The following is a 19,469-nucleotide window of genomic DNA, read 5'->3' on the forward strand; positions in this document are numbered from 1 at the left end:
TTGATGGTAGATTGCCTCGTCCATTGTCCCTTTGATGCTGTGCAGTTGTCCTGTCCCCTTAGCAGAAAAAAACCCCAAAGCAGAATGTTTCCACCACCATGTTTGACAGTTGGGATGGTGTTCTTGGGGTCATAGGCAGCATTCCTCCTCCTCCAAACACGGCGAGTTAGATTGATGCCAAAGAGCTCAATTTTGGTCTCATCTGACCACAGCACTTTCAACCAGTCCTCCTCTGCATCATTCAGATGTTCAGTGGCAAACTTCAGATGGGCCTGGACATGTGCTTTCTTGAGCAGAGGGACCTTGCGGGCACTGCAGGATTTCAATCCTTGTCGGCGTATTGTGTTACCAATTGTTTTCTTGGTGACTGTGGTTCCAGCTGCCTGGAGATCATTGACAAGATCCTCATGTGTAGTTCTGGGATGATTCCTCACTGTTCTCATGATCATTGATACTCCATGAAGTGAGATTTTGCATGGTGCACCAGACCTAGGGAGGCTGACAGTTGTTTTGTGTTTCTTCCATTTGCGAATGATTGCACCAACTGTTTTAGTGAGACAGATACCGCTGGTGCTCTCACCATCTCCCGATCTGCTGGAGAGAACGCCGTTGCGTCACTTCCAGTTGTGGATCTGCGTCACTTAATCATAGGGATCCCGACAAAACATTTCAGGGTGTGACGGTGTGGCGGACCGGAAGTGACGCAGATCTGCAACCGGAAGTGACGTGACGGCGTTCTGTCTGGCAGATCCGGAGGTGGTTGGAGCACCAGCGGTATCTGTCTCACTAAAAGGCTATTTTAAAAAGGCTTAACTATTTTTGCAATGTTGTAAGTGCCATATTTTGGCTTATTAAAGTTGTTTACCTTTGGTAATACACGATTGGAGCAAATGTTTTTCTCTTTTTATGTAACTATGGAGAGGAATATATATTATGATCCTGGCTACCATCTTATCATGGGCAGGGGCGAACTGACCATTTGGAAACTCGGGCACTGCCTGAGGGCCCGGGGTCAGTAGGAGGCCCCATGAGATGCCCCTGGTACCTTTTTCATAGGCTTTTTTGAGTTTAGGCAGGGACACAGGGGCCCCATGATCCCCTATTGCCCGGAGGCCCCATGAGTTGTCAGTCTGCCCCTGATCATGGGTGATTATTGGAGGAACTTCCCGGTCTTAATATTTTTGGAATCACTAATTTGGAATCTATATAACAAAGTAGAAAAAAGGCTGTGTTCTGATGATCCTGATATCTGGAATTTATGCAATAAGGCTCATTAAAGGCTATGTTCTGGTGAGAGCACACCTAAGAGGGGGTGTATGAAAGACACAGCATGTGATTTATTTATTTATTTCTGCACTGGGAGCTACAGAGGATTTACACTGTGGAAGATTTTTTGGGGGGAATTTATTATTAATCACAGTGTTTCACTGGACTTATGTTATATGGTGTTTATTTTAGGCACTATTTTATATATATATATTTTAATTTTTTTATTTTTATTTTTAATCTTTTATGTCACATATGATTTATGTAATTATCTATCAATATGTTTGTATATAGAAATGATCAAAAGTAATTAGTGTATCACAGACACATAATGCGCCGCTAATTATCACTAATAGTGGGATTTTTTGAATAAAGATATGCCTAGCTAAAAATAGTGCTGTTTCTGAAACTCAGTTGATGGTCGCGATTGCCATCTTCTAGAGGACACCACACAGAGATTTACTATTAGACACAGTCTAAAAGAAAAGCGCCCACAGTAGACGGTTACATTTTTTTCTGCACATGCGCATTTCTATCAGTGCATAGACGTTAGAAAGGCGTCTATTTCTTGACAATCATGAATTCAATAAAAAAAATCTATTTTTTACCCGCTGAAAATTTTTTTTAAAAGGAATATATTCTTTAAAGTGAAATCCAGATATTTGGGACAGCAAATTTCAATGTGAACATGTTTCTACAGTGATTTTTTTTTCCTATAGACGTGCTTCTAGGATGTCTGCTTTTTTAGACGGATTCCTTTATTGTGTCCATTAGTAAATTCGCTTTCGTGTCTATTTGTTAGACGCTTTCTTTAGTAAATGTGTTTGCCGTCTAAAAGTAGACGGATTCCAATGAAAAGTAGAGTTTAGCCTATGGAAGTGTGCCTAGACGCCATTTATGCACTTTAGTAAATCAGGGCCAAGAGGTTGGTTGCTTGGCATGGGTGCCATTTAGAGAATGCTTTGCTTTTTTTCAATGCAAAGCATTCTCTGATTGGATGAGGTGGAAAACATGATGTCATCACCCCCTCACCACCTCATGCAATCAGAGAATGCTTTGCATTTGTTGAGAGAATGCAAAGCAGACTCTGAATGGTACCCGTGCTGAGCTGCAGACGTCCTGTGTTCAGTACACATCAGGGAAGCCACTTGTTACAGGACCAGGAAGCTAGGGGAGACCACTGAAGTAGTAGTGCTTGGTAAAGTGATTTCCAGTTTCTAGAGGGATTCCACAAGTATGTTATATGGATAGTTATGAACTGTAACTATATCAATTCCTGGAAATAATCTGTAAACTATAAGCTTATCTGGCTTGTTAATTGTATTGGTCACTGGAAAAGCTATGAACTCACCAGTTGACCTCCATGCTATAGGTGCCCCATGCTCGTCAGGTATCAAAGTAACTTTCTATATCACTTCCCCAAACTGAAATAGTATCACTGAATACCCTTTGTTTATAGTGATTGTTGTGCAGTTCCATCAGTAAATGTAGTTATTTTTTCCCATTTATAGCAACATGATGTAACAGTTTATAGAGCACATTTGTTTGTACAATTCGTTCATTTCCTGCCTTGTAAGGCATGTATAATTTTATGTAAGCTCATGCAGGCAAACACAAACCTTCTCTAGGGCCAGTTTGGTAAGATGCCAAAGAATATATCAGTATGTATTTGGGTTTGGGGAGGAAACAGCCAGAATAAACCTACTTAAACACATGGAAAGCATACCAACTCCATGCAGATAGCATTCCTATCTGGACAATAAAAACTTCATTTTCTGTGGTCTGTGGAATGATAGCAATAGTACAATACAATGGAGCAATGCTTGGTTGAAGAATACATGATTGACACCCTTTCCACTGCCTTGACCCTTTAATATTTCTAAAAATGATAAAAATCAGTAGAAAATTGCAACATGCTGGAATCAGAACATTTCAAATATCAGATACCTAGAAACATAAGGACGCTCAATGTGGTTTTACACGTGATAATAATACTGTTTAGTAGTTACAAAGCCAGTCATGCAGTCAAGCAAGTAAGAATGTGCAAAAAATGATGTAGACATATACAACTAACAGGTATTTTTTTTATTTTAAATGCTGTAAATGCTGCAGCCATATTTATCAGCATGGGATAACTTGTCAAAAGATGTAGTTACTGCCAGGGATGCATTTCCGCACAGTTAATGATATGGACTGATTGCAGCTGCATATTACTAAGGTATATAGCATTTCACAGTAATCAATATAGCCTCACCATAAACTGCAAATGGAGAAATGACATAAGGATAAGGCAATTAGTGATGTATATCGGCAAATTATAATAGATGAAGATGATTTTACATTAACGCATAGCCAACTGATGTATACATATTCAAATTCAATGAGTATTCCTGTAAATCACTAGCCCAACCCTGAATATACACTCCATGCAATCAACCCAGCAAAATCCACAAGCAACATCTTGAGAGCTAGCTAAAAATATATTTACCTGTCTAGGGAGGGAAATGCAGGGTAGAGAAGGAAGCATCAAACCATCTTTAAGGGAGACCAGGAACAAAGAGAGGTAGAGCAGGATGCTGAGCTACAGTAGTAAGGAGCCCAAAGGATGCCTGTGAATGAATACAGAGCACATGGGGGAGGGTCTGCAAATCTGTGTATCCCGCTGTAACAAAAGAGCAATTCTGGACACCTTACAGAAGGACTTTCCTACAAAGGAGCCCCAGCCACCTTTGTATTCTTCCCATTGACAATGGGACAGGCGTAATAAGGTGTCCTACTGGAAGACTCTAACTCTAGTGTGATTGGTACCCAGGACAAGACAAGGGAGAAGAGGAAGGAGGGATGCTGCCCAGGAGTGATGGAGGGAAGGAACCCAGAGAAGGGACAGACAGAGGAGGAGACAGATGAAGAGGCAGAGTCTGCACTTCACACAAAAGCCATCAGGGTGATGAAGTGTGTGCTGCATGTGCACTCTAGCGTGTCTGCCTGGATTTTGTCTAATAATCGGGACACATTTATTTTAGGTGTGTCCCTGCCTGCCTGTCATTTATTATGGACACTGAAGAGATGGATGTGGGAAAATCAGTCATTTAGGATATTGAAGCATTTCTATTCTCAAGAATAAGACTGCATGTAGGTGATGTATGCATCCCATGAATGCAGTGGTAGTAATACACCTGAAAGCTTAGTAATATTAACATATTATGACTCCTAAAGGTGGCTGTAAAAGTCTTTTTTTTTTATTAAAACAGAACAAAAGTGTAAAATTAAAATGCAAAGTCTCTTCTGAAACAAAATAAACCAACCTGCTTGATTGCAGCGTTCTTTAAAGTGTACAGTGAGCTGCGCATGCGTGCACAGCACCTGCGTGACGAGATGTCTGAATTCTTGCACATGGGAGTGATGTCATCCAGTACCAGACAATCAAGGTGGGCACAGACCAGCAAGGGAGATGATGCCGGTGCTGGTGAGGGACCTTGCAAGCTCTGGACTGTTGAAGCAGAAGTATTGCAGACTTTAGTTCTGCTTTAATGCATCCTTAATTTTGTTTGCATGTAAGCCGTGAATTTGAACTAGTATAAGCCTTTTTCTGTCCCTGTACAGCAGAGCTCAGACTGGGGTATGGAGAAGCAGCACAAATAACCAATGCTGCAGTGCACGTAGCATGCGGATAGAAGGAGAGAGAAATCTGCTGAATCTCTCATCACTGTCCAGTCACATGTGGGGGACAGGGACAAGGCCTGTGTTACCTGCAGTATATAAAAAAATCAGGTCTCCTTGCCTTCCAGATGGGGCTGTAGTGTGTGGCAGGGCTGTTTTATTCTCAGGACTGAAAAATACAAACCTTTGTCAGGTAAAACTGCTCTCTGATATGTATTTCATCACGTGCATGTAGCTGTTTTCCTGGAGTTCAGCTTTACCCTATGGGTTTGATTTAACAAAGGCAAATAGGCTGTTCACTTTGCAAGGGATTTTCACTTAACATAGTGAAAGTTGTACAAATTCACTTTGCAAAGAATACCTAATCATCTACAAAAAACAAAAATGTACAAAATAAAAAAAAAACTAATTTTTGCTTGGAAATGATTGGATGATGAAAGTAATCAGCGTTTCACCTAATTCGTTAAGAGAAAATTACCTTTGCAAAATGAACAGTCTATTTGCCTTCAAATCAACCCCCATAAATCAATGTTTTTGTCTGCTGAGCTGATTTAGCTGAACTAGAGAATACAAGCCTAAGGAACCAAACAGGTGTCTGCTTTTATTGTCTTATATGTGCCGTAAAATAGCAGATATTTTATTGGTTGCTATCACTCATACCTTCCATTTCCAGTTCCCCTGAACAACTCCGACTTTCCATTCCCAGTTTTTAGAAATCCGCCCTACTGGGTGCGGAAAAATGCAGAGGAAACCCAGCATGCAGCCCTATACATTGCTTGATCCACTGCTTGTGCATATGTACTCTATCCATGCACGTGATCAGTTGCTATCATCGTTACCATGGAGAATTCACAGAACTTCACGGGAACAAAAGAAAAATGGAGGAGGATGGGTTTGTGTTTGTGGAGGACGCGAGGGGCTCTTGGAACTCAGTGACAGGCTTTTATAGTGCTGCCATTTATTAGGCTGTAGAAAAAGGCAGACACAACGGCATGTATATGCTGGTAAATGTGTTCTGCTCAAGAAAATCATTCGGTACAGGCTGTGTGTGCCAGTTACCTAGCAACAAGAAGATGTGGCTGCTGCCTCTTGAGTACCTGCCTTCCTGCCCCCACACACCTCCCTGAGGCATCCTCATTGTTTGCAGGTTACACTTTGCATTCTTAGGGATTTTGCACGCCATGGTGTAAATAAATAAAGGGTTAACTACACAAGCAGTTGTTAACTATTCAGGTGTTGTTTATAAAAGAAGGTTATATACCTAGGTGAGGAGGTAAGTGATACTGTGAGAATCATTTTTCCTTTATACCGGCCATGCACATCAGTATTTTATTTACATTTAGAAATAATCGAGCTGCTTGATTCGATGTGAGATCTTTTATCGTTTTGATCACCGACTGTTTCTGAATTTTTTTTTTTTTAATTTGTGATCTAAAATGATAGAATTTTTTATTTTGCTACCAATCGATCGACTTTGGATTCAAGCATTTAATATATTTCACAGTCATTTAGTAACATGTTAAAAAGGAAGTGATCAAATAGGCATGCTCAAAGGATTGGATCAAAAAAAATGCTTAATACACTAAATGCTTTTAAATCTCAAAATGACTGGAAATATTCTGACCTTCATAATCTCTTCTTTTCATTTTAACCTGAACATAAAAAAGGTATAAAGGAATTTTTTACTTTCAAGTTTTGCTTAAATTCAATCAAAATATGAAGGGTTTGTCAGTTTGAACAATCAGATATTAGGTATAGGTTGACTGTGGGACACCATTATTTTGTACATGGAAATATGTAAAAGAAGATGCACGCCCTTTTGATTTGCCCTTACTGGCTCTTTTTGCAGAAATATGCACTTGTAATAGCACTGATGCCTAAATAAATTGCCCAGAAAAATACGTAATAGGTTGATATCAAGCGTGCATTCAAATGTGTTCTTAAAGGATAACTTCCCCTTTGTGAACATATTACATGTTGCACCCATTTTTAGGGTGGAACATATTACATGTTCCCATAGCCGAAGCCGCTGCACACCTCCCCCCTCCCCCCCGACAGATAGTATGTGGAGAAGTCTCCCCGTGCTAGCTGCCAGATTTAAAGGATCATTTCACCTTTGGGAAAATGTTACATGTTACACCCATTTTTAGGGTGGAACATGTAACATGTTCCCATAGCAAAAGCCGGTGTGCGCCTCTCCCGAACAGATAGTATGTGGAGAAGTCTCCCCGTTCTATCTGTCAGATTTAAAGGATAAGTTCACCTTTGGGAACATATTACATGTTGCACCTGTTTTTAGAGTGGAACATGTAACGTTCCCATAGCCGAAGCCGCTGCTCGCCTCCCCCCCCCCCCCGACAGATAGTATGTGGAAAAGTCTCCTCGTGCTATCTGTCAGATTTAAAGGATAAGTTCACCTTTGGGAACATGTTACATGTTGCACCTGTTTTTAAGGTGGAACATGTAATGTTCCCATAGCTGAAGCCGCTGCTCGCCTCCCCCCCCGACAGATAGTATGGGGAGAAGTCTCCCCGTTCTATCTGTCAGATTTAAAGGATAAGTTCACCTTTGGGAACATGTTACATGTTGCACCTGTTTTTAGGGTGGAACATGTAACGTTCCCATAGCCGAAGCCGCTGCTCGCCTCCCCCCCCGACAGATAGTATTGGGAGAAGTCTCCCCGTGCTCTCTGTCAGATTTAAAGGATACATTCACCTTTGGGAACATGTTACATGTTGCACCCGTTTTTAGGGTGGAACATGTAATGTGTTCCCATAGCCGCTGCCGCTTCATGCCTCCCCCCTCCCTCTGACAGATAGCACAGGGAGAAGTCTCCCTGTGCTATATGTCAGATTTGAGAACCACGCAGCCATGCGGGGCTCCTCCCATGCGGCCGCATCATTCATTCACGGACTTCTGTGAATGAATAAACTGCAAGTCCCAACAACCTTAGAGGTTGTAGTTTTCAATTAACTACCACGGAGCTGTGGAGCACTGTAGTGGTTAATTGAAGCTTCTTATCAGAAATGTCTCCTTGCCCGTACATCCCGTACGGCAACCAGATATTCTGACACTAAGGGCTCGTTCACACTTGGCTGTTTTACCAACGCTTGCCAAACGCCCCTATAGCATTTGCGGAGCGTTTTTTAACGCTCGGCAAACGCTCCGCAAACGCCACATGCGCGGTTTAGCGGCGGTTGCTAGGTGTTTGCCAAGCATTAATAACGCCCCACAAACGCCTATAATGCAGTTTGAGTGGTGTTACCGTTCCGCAACCGCGTCACAACCGCACCGCAAACTCCAGCCAGGCGTTTGCGGAGCGGCACCATAGATGAGAATAGGAGGCTTCAAAGCCTCCTGATTCGACCAGAGGCGTCCGTTTTGCCGCGACGCGATGCAAATGCTTCCGTTAGAACAGCACCATGTGCTGTAATGTGCAGAATTGGCAGAGGCGCTTGGGAAGCGGTAAAAATGCTTCCCAAACACCTCTCTGCCGCCTGCACACAACGCTAGTGTGAACGTAGCCTAAAGGAGTCAATAGAGTCATACACACAGCTATGTCTACAAATGAAAATGTGTGCCGCGTATAGTAGAGTACCAAAAGCGTAGGACACCTCTGCACCCAGAACCGTATATACAGTATCTGCACATTTTACACAGGTACACATATACAGTAAGCACGTGGAAATGCTTATATGCATACACATGTAGCACCCTCCTAGATAGGTGCTAGGAGCAGATAGATTTAGTTTTCTCACTGTAGCCAATAAGGCTGTATTTGTGTCCCAGGCAAATTTAGCTCTAGTTCACTGTAGCCAGTGCAGCTTCATGTCATTGCTTAGTTTCTGCTCTGACTCACAGGCTGCTGATTTAATTACTTTCACTCTGTATCTGCAGGGTTACCTAGATAATTGTGGAACATAGGTGTGGGGTAATGTAAATGGGCAGCATGAATATTGTAGCCAATCTTGTGAGCCCTTGCATCGATGAATGGGCAAGGGTATATATACTTTGAGCTCCAGAGCAATCTTGTCTTGTCCTGGAGAGGGGAAATCCAGCCTGGTGGGCACCCTGCCCTCCCAAGCAACCCTGCCATGTGCTTGCTATTCTTGAGGCCTCAGCTGGGCTAGCTGAGAGGCCTGGAAGCAGTCTGAGAGACTGGCTCATGGTGAATCTGGTCTGAGACTACTAGCAGACAATGGAAGGAGCAATCCATTCATCTGAGGGCTTGTGAGTACAGACTGTGTGGGAGATCCCAAAGATTGAGTCTATGGGCTTCTGCCACCCACTACTATGTCAGAGTCAGCTGGGGGTGTAACTCATGGGGCCCCCGGGCAATAGGGGATCATGGGGCCCCTGTGTCCTTGCACAAACTCAAAAAAGCCTATGAAAAAGATACCAGGGGCATCTCATGGGGCCCCCTACTGACCCCGGGCCCTCGGGCAGTGCCCGAGTTTCCAAATGGTCAGTCCGACCCTGGGTGTAAGAAAGAAAGGGAGTACTGGATGGTATCTTGAAAAGCCTCATCCATCTTTTTCTGTGTTACAAGGGTTTTGCTCAAATTACTGAAACAGGGTTTGTGCCTTTCATGTGCTTCAAGTAAGCCAAGTTCCTTCTAGCCCTTGCAAGGACTGCACTTAAAGTGCTGCAGAAGAAGAAAGTTAATGTCCTCGATTGTACATAGTTCTTTTTTGGAGCATCCTACCCTTCCCTAATTCTTATCCAAGTTAATCCAAAAATATAACCTCCAAAAAGAACATCCCAGGACTGTTTTCTGAGCCTAAGAGTGACTGTGTTCCTGTGCCTGGCTGCGGGGCAGAATACGGGAAAAGACCCAAGAGACCTATCTAATAGCTAACAGCCGCTAGAAGAATTGTATGGGTGTAAATGCTGTACTCATCTAAATGCATTTAAATTAAATTGAAATGAAAAGCAAGTATTTTAGTTGTGCCAGCAGAAACCTGGGTTCCCTGCAGAGAATATGCATATACTCATGTGAATAAGCCCTTAAAGACAAGATGGGTTCTTTACCTTTTTTTGGAATTTTACTTTTGTCATCTGCACATGGTTTCTACTCACTTTATTAAAAACATATGTTCAACAGAAACGAATCACACGTGTTCTGAACATGTTCTTGTAACCTTTCCCTTGTGGGTTGAGCTTCCTGGAGGAACAACATTTGTTGAGGAGGAGAAGTTTGGCAAAGATAAAAAACAAACCTTCATACTCACCTCTGTTCCACATTGTCTCTAAGGTGATAATATGATCACGGATTGCTCTGTCCTCTGCTTGGAGCAAGGAGCAGTGACTGTCAGTCCCAGATCTCTGCTCTGCTCCTCCAGTACTCACTGGAGCACCTGGCTGAAGAGGGGGTGGGCACAGCTGGCTTCAGCTCTCAGCTTCTCTCTGAGAGCTGGAGCCAACTGTCAATCTGTGGAGCAATAGCCTGCTATCAGCTGACCCTGGGTCACAGGCATAGGCGTGTGCACAGGGTGTGCCAGATGTGCCTGAGCATACCCTAATCACCCTGTACAGAGCAGATTCCCTGTTGTCCACTGCTGTACTGACTGACAGCATCCACTGTGCTACTGACACCAACCTCTGCCATACTGGCACATCCACTGCTCTACTGACACTGTTCACTGCCCTACTGATCCTACATGTTTTAATACATTTTAAAATGTTTGTTTTCATTTATTTACCCACAAGCATGTGTGTTTGAGCTTTGGGGTACACACCGTAATGCAATAAGTTCCGTACACTTAAGGTCACCTGAGAGAAAAAGTCCACTCCTGTGACTAAAAAGAGAAGTATAGCCAAAAGCGTTGGCCATACTTCTCTTTTAAAGTGGCTGTAAACCTCTCAAATTAAAAACGAACAAAGCATATGCTTGTATAGCATGTACTTTCCTCAATCCAAAACACCAAGTGTAATTTCTGTCTGCTCTCTCCTCCCTGTGCTATCTGCATGAGTCATTTCAAGTTAATGCTGACACCAGGCAATCCCACGAGAAAGCATTCCCCTCCAGCACACAGCAGGCGATTGACTACAATCAGCTCTCTATGCTGTGCAGTTTATGAGATAGGATCCTTCCCTCCTGCCTACTGGAGCAAAGAAATGATGTGTAAATTTTGTACTTTGAACAACTGTGGAGAAGAGATGGTGCAAATAAAAAGGTAAACAACTTATGTAGGAGGATTTGTTTAATCTCTGTGTATCACCTGATGCTAGTCACTTCACTGGGTATGTGTTGCACCCAATTAGTAGTGCTGTACTGTGTTTTTGGATATAACAAAGAGCCCAGAAAACATCCAGACAAAATTTAGGAAACCAATGTGTCATTCTTCGCCCTTGCCAAGGCCCATCATTAAATGTGCAACCCATGCTCTGTGCAACAATTGCAATCACAGAGTTATTGTCTGAAATAGCATCCCAGGCTAAAATGGGATAGGATCAGCAATTAAAGAGTCCCCAAAGAACTGATAAACAAGTATTTTGCTGTCCATTTGATTGTGCATGTTGACTATAGGACATAAATGATAGATACATTTCTCATATAAATGCAAAATCATTATATTCTTGAATGGCATTGTATAACCGAATTCCTGAATTTCTGTATTTTTATTTAGTCCCAGCACTATAATTTTATTTCCATTTGTTATGCTCTTCTCCATAATCTCTGACAAAACATCAATTAATGCCAGCAACAGCGAGAACAAAAGGGAAATGTGTTTTGTCTTTTCTTAGTTAAACAGATATATGTAGCGCCCGCTAGTTTACATAGTTGTTTAGAGTAGATAGAGACTTGATAGAAACTTGGGTTTAGACAGAGGGTTACTTCAGTTCAAGCTGGAGGGCTCTACAGGTCAGTCCTCTGGAAACCTCTCTGTAATGCACCGCCTGGTGATACCTCTAGCAACCCATGGGATAGGATTCCCCAGAGCGCGGAGTCTAAGTCCCATTCTGCTTGTTCACTAGGGCCCCTGATGGTGGGGATGGACTTGGAGCAGACAGAGACCAGGTTGCGGCCCCTGAGTACACCCACCCGTGGTAGAGGTATATACTGGAGAAGAGCCTGACGTGAAGAGGCGGATGGGTCCGTGCAGGACGGATGGATGGATGGCTGAGTAGAAGCGTGGTCAGACAGGCCGGGTCGGTAACCGTGGGGACAGCGTGGTACAAGGCAGCAGGCAAAGAATAGTCGGGTCACTCGCCGGGTCAATAACGGGAGGTCAGATCCAATAGAGGCATCCAAAGAGAGGTTAGGCAAGCCAGGGGTCAGGGCAGGAGAAGACAGCATGGTCAGGATCAATAAGGGTCGGCAACAATCAATCAACAGGTAACAGGAGCAGGAACAAGCAGATAAGACCATACGGCAACCAGTGTCAGTGCAGAGCGAATTTAAATACCACACCCTGCACTGTCATCGGTGCCAGGTGCGCGCCCGCGGCCCCGAGTGCGCTTGCGCGAGTTCTGCTGTCATCACGGCCGCCCAGGACCTAGTGCCCGTACGCCAGTGCGAATCGGCACACTGCGCCTGCGCCGAGCCACACGCCGCGGCGGCTCCTGACATTGCCCCCCCCCCTACGGGCAACCTCCGGGTGCCCAACTGATCTCTCCTCTGTGGGTGGTTGCGATAAAACTCCCAGACAAGTCTGGGGGCATGAACATTTTGGGCTGGTTCCCATGAGTTCTCCTCAGGACCATAACCCTTCCATTTAATCAGGAACTGTGTCTGGCTACCTCTCTTCCTGCAATCCAAGATTGCTTCCACCTCAAATTCCTCTTGTTCATCAATGGTTACCGCTTCCGGGGGTCTGAACCTCCGATCCGGAAAAGGGTCTGGCGTAGCTGGCTTTAGTAGCGACACATGGAAAACTATGTGAATCTTAAAAGATTCCGGAAGTGTGAGTTCATATGCTACCTCGTTGATATTCCGTTTCACTCGGAATGGACCCATAAACTTCGGCCCCAGTTTTTTCGACGGGCAAGATATCTTCAAATTCGTTGTTGCTAGCCAGACCAGATCCCCAAGTTGAAAGACTAGTTCCCCTCTTCTCTTCCTGTCAAAGACCCTTCTTGAAGCACCTTGTTGTTGGCAGAAAAAAAATTCAGTGTATTCTGAGTGGCAGGAACTGGGCTTTCAGGAATCAGATCGGGGAGAAATGTGGGGTGGAACCCATAGTTCGCAAAAAATGAGGATTGCCCCGTAGCTGAATGATTTACGTTATTATACGCAAATTCGGCCAATGGCAAGAGTGTCAGCCAATCATCCTGGAGAAAGGACGTATAGCATCTCAGGTATTGCTCCAACGTCTGGTTCGTCCTCTCCGTCTGCCCATTTGTCTGTGGGTGGTAGGCAGATGAGAAGGACAATCTGATTCCCAACACCTTGCACAACGCTTTCCAGAACTTTGAAGTAAACTGGACCCCTCGGTCTGAAACAATGTCTTCTAGAACTCCATGAAGTCTTACTACTTCTCTTATGAAGATTTGCGCTGTTTCCAGAGCCGAGGGCGTGTTTTTAAGTGGCAAGAAGTGGGCCATCTTCGACAGGCGATCCACAATTACGAAGATTGCGGTATGGTCTTGAGATGAAGGAAGCTCGACTATAAAGTCGATTGAAATCATTTGCCACAGACAATCAGGTATAGGCAGTGGACGTAGTAAACTCCAGGCCTTGCTTCTGGTGGGCTTGTTCCTCTGACAGGTGGCGCAGGTCTTAATGTAAAGCTCGCAATCCTTGGCCATGCTTGGCCACCAGAATGTGCGCTGGAGTAATTCTAGAGTTTTTGCCATTCCAAAATGGCCTGCCAGCGGATGGTCATGGCAGTGTCCCAGAACTAAGGTTTGGACCTCCTCGGGTACTGCGATTAGCCTTTCCTTCCATAAGAGCCCCTCCTTGCTCTGTAGGGAATCCCCAGGTGAGCTTGGCATTCCTACGGATGCACTCTGTAGCCTAGAGCGTAGCTCGGTTTGGAGGGCAAGAAAGTTCCCAGAGGACAAGATAGCGTCTGGTTTGGGGACCTCTTCTGGATCTTCAAACATGCGCGAGAGGGCGTCGGGCTTTGTGTTCTTGGACCCAGGCCTATATGTATTATGGAATACGAACTGGGAGAAAAAGAGTGTCCATTTCGCTTGGCGTGGTCTCAAGCGTTTGGCTGTCCTTAAGTATTCCAAATTCTTGTGATCAGTAAAGATCAAAATTGGATGCGTGGCCCCTTCTAGCAAGTATCTTCATTCCTCCAGTGCGGTCTTGATGGCCAAAAGTTCTCAGTCACCAATATCATAATTCCTTTCCGCTGGCGTAAGTTTCCTTGAGAAGAACGCCACTGGGTGCAAGAGCTCCCTGATGCCTTTTCTCTGGGACAGGATGGCCCCCACTGCGTTTTCCGAAGCACCGACTTCCAAGACATATGGCAGGGAGGAATCTGGGTGACTAAAAATAGGAGCTGTGGTGAATAATCCCTTCAGGGTTTCAAATGCTGTTTGAGCCTCAGGTGTCCACCTGAAACGGACCCCCTGTTTGGTGAGCTGGGTAATGGGAGACACCAGACCCGAGAAGTTCCTGATGAACTTCCTATAGAAATTCTTGTCCGCGGGTACTGGCCAATCCAAGATTCCAAGATTGCCGAGACCTTCTGCGGATCCATCGCAACCCCCCCGTGGTGGAGATGATCAGCCCCAGGAACGCAATACTGCGCTGCTCGAAGCTGCACTTGTCGGCTTTAGCATACAACCCCTGTTGGCGTAGACGTTCTAACACACTTTTGACATGACCCCTATGAGCTTCAAGGGAGGGAGAGAAAATCAATATGTCATCTAAATAAATGACCACGAAGATATCAAGGTAGTCTCGAAATACATTGTTTATAAAATGTTGGAACGTGGCTGGGGCATTGCAAAGTCCGAACGGCATGACTAAATATTCAAAGTGCCCAAATCTAGTACGAAACGCAGTTTTCCACTCATCCCCCTCCCTTAAGCGGACCAGGTTATACGCACCCCTCAAATCTAGTTTCGTAAATATTACTGCTGACTTCAAGCTTTGGAAAAGTTCTGGAACCAGAGGAAGTGGGTAACGATTCTTTATAGTGATTTTGTTCAAATCGCGATAATCGATACAGGGCTGCAGGGACTTGTCTTTTTTTTTCGACAAAAAAGATTCCAGCCCCGGCTGGTGACGTGGAGGGGCGGATGAACCCCTTTTGGAGGTTCTCATCAATGTATTCTTTGAGCACCCCCAATTCCCGCTCAGATAGGGGGAATATCCGACCGAACAGAATCCCAGAACCAGGTAGGAGGTCAATGGGACAGTCATCTGTTTGTTGTGGGGGAAGGATGTCTGCCCCTTGCTTACTAAACACGTCAAGGAAACTGTGGTAGGCCGGAGGGATGGCTTGAATTAGGTTGGCATCTCCGTCCATACATAGGAGGGACTGGGGAGCCGCAGAGGTCGGGGCGTAGCAGTGTTCCCGGCAATACGGGGATTGGAACTGAATGGACCCGGTTTCCAAATCAATCTGGGGGTTGTGGGCCCGCAACCAAGGGAGCCCCAAAATGACTGGGAAAAGAGGGGAGGCTATAGCGTCCAGGGGGAGGAACTCCCAATGGTGGTCAGCTACTGTAGTGCAGATAGGGGGAGTCTCCCGGTCTACCAACCCTGACTTGATACGTGATCCGTCAGCCAAAAAGATGTTAAGCCCACGTTCCCTGGTCTGGAGGGGGATTTTCTGTTGGTTGGCAAAATCTAAATTAACAAAACAACTGCATGCTCCGGAATCAATTATTGCTGTTGCTGACACGGTTCTTCCTGGAAGCTGAAAGGAAACGGTTATGGCTAAGTAATTGGAATGGTTAGAGCATTCAGAGGATACAGAAGAAAAAACGGAAGCAGACTTACTCAGTTTCGCTGGGCAGGAGCGCACCATATGACCAGCTTCTCCACAGTAAAGACAGAGATTATTTGCCAGTCTTCTCTGGCGTTCCTCGGCCGACAATGATGGCCGTGCCAATCCAAGCTGCATGGGCTCGGGGGCATCATCAGACTCCAAGTTCCGGTTTCCCCCTGGCAGAGGTTGGACTGGGGCCCGAGGGGGTACCCATGTAGATCTCTGACCCTGGCTGGTCCTCTCCAACCTGCGTTCCCGCAGTCTGCGGTCAATTTGGATGGCCAAGGTAATGAGATTCTCCAAGGAATCGGGTAGGCCCACCTGAGCTAACTAATTCTTAAGAGCCTCGGACAGCCCCATGCGGAACTGATGGCATAATGCGGCATCATTCCACCGGGTATCCCCCATCCATCGTCTGAACTCCGAAGCATACTCCTCCGCTGCCCGGTGGCATTGTCTGAGAGAGTACAGGGCTGTTCCTGCGGAGGCTGCCCGCTGCGGGTCATCATATAAAACTGCCATTGCTTCAAAGAAGTCAGTTACCGTCTCTAGGTGGGAATTTTGGTTTCCATTAGTGAGTGAGCCCAGCCCTGGGGTTCGTCCTGGAGCAGAGACACGATGAATCCCACCTTAACTGATTCTGTGGAAAACGTTCCTGGCTGCAGGCTGAAATAAAGCAGGCACTGGTTCTGGAAGGCCCTGAATTTTGCTCGATCTCTGCTGAAATGTTCTGGCAACGGAATGCAGGGTTCCGGAGGAGGCAATGCGGCTACTGCTCCGGTAGGTGGCTCCGAAGATTCTCCGGCCGGAGCAGGAGTAGCTGGATTTTGAGGTGTAGCGGCAGGTGCGGCTAGCGTCTGGATGCGGTTCTCGAGATGCGTGTATCCCTCCTGCAGCGCTTTGACGGCTTGGGTCAGAGCCGCCAGGTGCTAACATATGTCCTCTAGTGGGGATGGTCCTCTTCCAGGCTCTGTCATGGCCGTATGGTTCTGTAATGCACCGCCTGGCGGTACCTCTAGCAACCCACGGAATAGGATTCCCCAGACCGTGGAGTCTAAGTCCCAGTCTGCTTGTTCACCAGGGCCCCTGATGGTGGGGATGGACTTGGAGCAGACAGAGACCAGGTCGCGGCCCCTGAGTACACCCATCCGTGGTAGAGGGATCCGCCTGAGGTATCTGCTGGATAAGAGCCTGACGTAAAGAGGCGGATGGGTCCGTGCAGGACGGATGGATGGCTGAGTAGAAGCGTGGTCAGACAGGCCGGGTCGGTAACCATGGGGACAACGCGGTACAAGGCAGCAGGCAAAGAATAGTCGGGTCACTCGCCGGGTCAGTAACGGGAGGTCAGATCCAATGGGGGGCATCCAAAGAGAGGTCAGGCAAGCCAGGGGTCAGGGCAGGAGAAGACAGCACGGTCCGGATCAATCAGTGTCGGCAACAATCAATCAACAGGTTTACAGGAGCAAGAACAAGCAGATAAGACCATACGGCAACCACTGTCAGTGCAGAGCGGATTTAAATACCGCGCCCTGCACTGTCATCGGTGCCAGGTGCGCGCCCGCAGTCCTGAGTGCGCATGCGCAAGTTCCCCCGTCGTCGTGGCAGCCCAGGACCTAGTGCCCGGACACCAGTGCAAATCAGCACACTGCGGCTGCGCCGAGCCACACGCCGCGGCAGATCCTGACACTCTCTCTGCTCTAGAAGCTTGGAGAGGCTTCTAGACGTCAGTAGGCAGAGGTGAGGAGGGGCTGATCTGTATATTTCTGGAAGTCTGACCAACCCCAGGCAGGAGGCCTGGCAGTGCGGCAGACTAGCCTATAAATATAACAGAGCCTGGCTAGCAGGGGAGTCAGGTGGAAGATGAAGTACTGAGGACTGCTGCTGTGCAGCCTGGGAAGGGGCCCTGGAGAAGGGGGATTCTGCCTCCAGACTGGAGGATGGAGGAAAGCTGAAGGAGTTAGCGCCACTGCCCTGCAGTCTATCGGGGAAGGACAGCCTGCATAGCTTGGAAATTAACCAGCCCAATGGAAGGCCTGAAAGCAGTTATATCCACAGCTGCAGGACAAGGACGGTGTGAGTATTGCTACACCCCTAGGGCCTATAATAGAGAATTCTGCTGGATGCAAGTTCTTGGCAAGTCTTCAGGGGACAGTTCATACCCAATCCCTTGTCCTGGGATCAGATACCGTAGCCAGGTGGGCTGGCATTTTGTTCACTTAGGGAACTAAGAGCTCCTTCAAGTTGGAATTTTGCTAAAAATCCACTGAAGGGGCTCAGAGATCCTGCAGGCTGTCACTTTGCTAAAGACTGTTATAATTCCGACTGGAACACAGTCAGATTTCTGCCATTTTTGTAGTAGTGTAGAGAAGGAAATTGTCCTTGTTTGCTGTTCTTCAATCAAGTTGGGCATCCCATAACCGCTTTACACTATTCAAGCTAAATTCCCTAATAAATCATAAAAACCAAGCCCATAGACTATTTCTTGTGTCTGGAAAATGCGTGTTGCCTGGCTGTGCAGGAGGTAAAGGGGAACCCAAAACCAGTGGGTTAATGCTACATATAAAAAAAAATTATTGCTTTTATAACTAACTTCCACAGTGGGTGTTTTGTAGTCCTCTCTTATTCAGGCCTGACTCCTTTTAAAAAGTCATATTCTTTATCTCTGCTCTGAAGGTCTTCTCTGACATGACACTTGCAGCATGGTAGGCCAGTACCCTGACTGGACATTGGGTCAGCTCCAGCCAGTGGTACATCCTAGATGCCCGGTCATTAATGATATCCTTTGTTGTAAATGTTTTAGTTACAACATTGCAGTCCTGGTCTGTGTTTACTTCACCAGAGCAGTGATGGCCTTACAAGGTAAAATAAAAATGTAAAATTAAAAAAATAAAAAGTATTTAAAATATGTAAACATGTAAATAATAAAAGTTTAACCAAAAAAATAAATAAAATACTTGCATTTCCTCCATTGCCTCCTATAATCTGTGGTAACCCGTTACCCCTACATTCTATATGTAGCACCCTCTAGGGGTGCTAGAGAGCTAAATTTAGTTTGGCTCACAGTAGTAAAGTGAGCATGTCTGATGGGTTACTTTAGGTCAGGCAGAAGGCCTGGCAGGGTGGCTGGGCCAGCCCTTAAACATGAGAGAGCCTGGTCAGCAGAGGGTCAGGTGGAAGATGGATTGCTGAGTTGTTGTGTGGCCTGGGAGGGGACCACAGGGAAGGGGGGCTCTGCCTCCAGGATGGAGCCTGAAGGAAGGAAGGAAAAGAATTTGAAAGAGAAAGCTTCACTAACCCACAGTCTAATGGAAAAGGACAGCCTGCTTAGCATGCAGAGAAAACTAGCCAAGCAAAAAGCCTGAAAGCAGTTTTATCCACAGCTGCAGGATACACAGGACAGTGTGAGTACTTCTACACCTCCAGGGCCCACAAGGGAGAGGGATGCCAGGTGCAATTCCCAGCAAGTTCTCCTTGGAACAGGACTGTTCTGGAATCCCTTGCTCTAGGATACTCTTCAAGACAGCCAGGTGGGTTGGTATTTTCCAGCTGTGGTCTGAATAGATTCATCCAAGGGGACTTGGATGAAGTGCTCCTTAACTGCTTCCGCGCCACCGTATAGCAGAAATACTGCTACAGGGCGGCATGGGTGCA

General features: G+C 45.9%; 1 protein-coding gene across 2 annotated transcripts in view; it reads right to left on the reverse strand.

The window, feature by feature from the left end:
- Positions 1-19,469, reverse strand: part of PLPPR3 (phospholipid phosphatase related 3) — a 58,303-nt gene that overhangs the window by 33,570 nt on the left and 5,264 nt on the right. Inside the window, exon 1 of one of the 2 annotated variants that reach the window (XM_089673569.1) lies at positions 3,755-4,169. The exons of the other annotated variant lie outside the window; for it this stretch is intronic. The gene's annotated coding sequence lies outside the window, so the exon portion shown is untranslated. Of the gene's footprint in view, positions 1-3,754; positions 4,170-19,469 lie in introns of those variants that run through there. 2 annotated transcript variants of the gene reach the window in all.

Source organism: Staurois parvus, unplaced genomic scaffold (genome assembly GCF_062004578.1).
Source record: "Staurois parvus isolate SC_StPar_1 unplaced genomic scaffold, SC_StPar_1.0 ptg000141l, whole genome shotgun sequence".
Taxonomy (NCBI): domain Eukaryota; kingdom Metazoa; phylum Chordata; class Amphibia; order Anura; family Ranidae; genus Staurois; species Staurois parvus.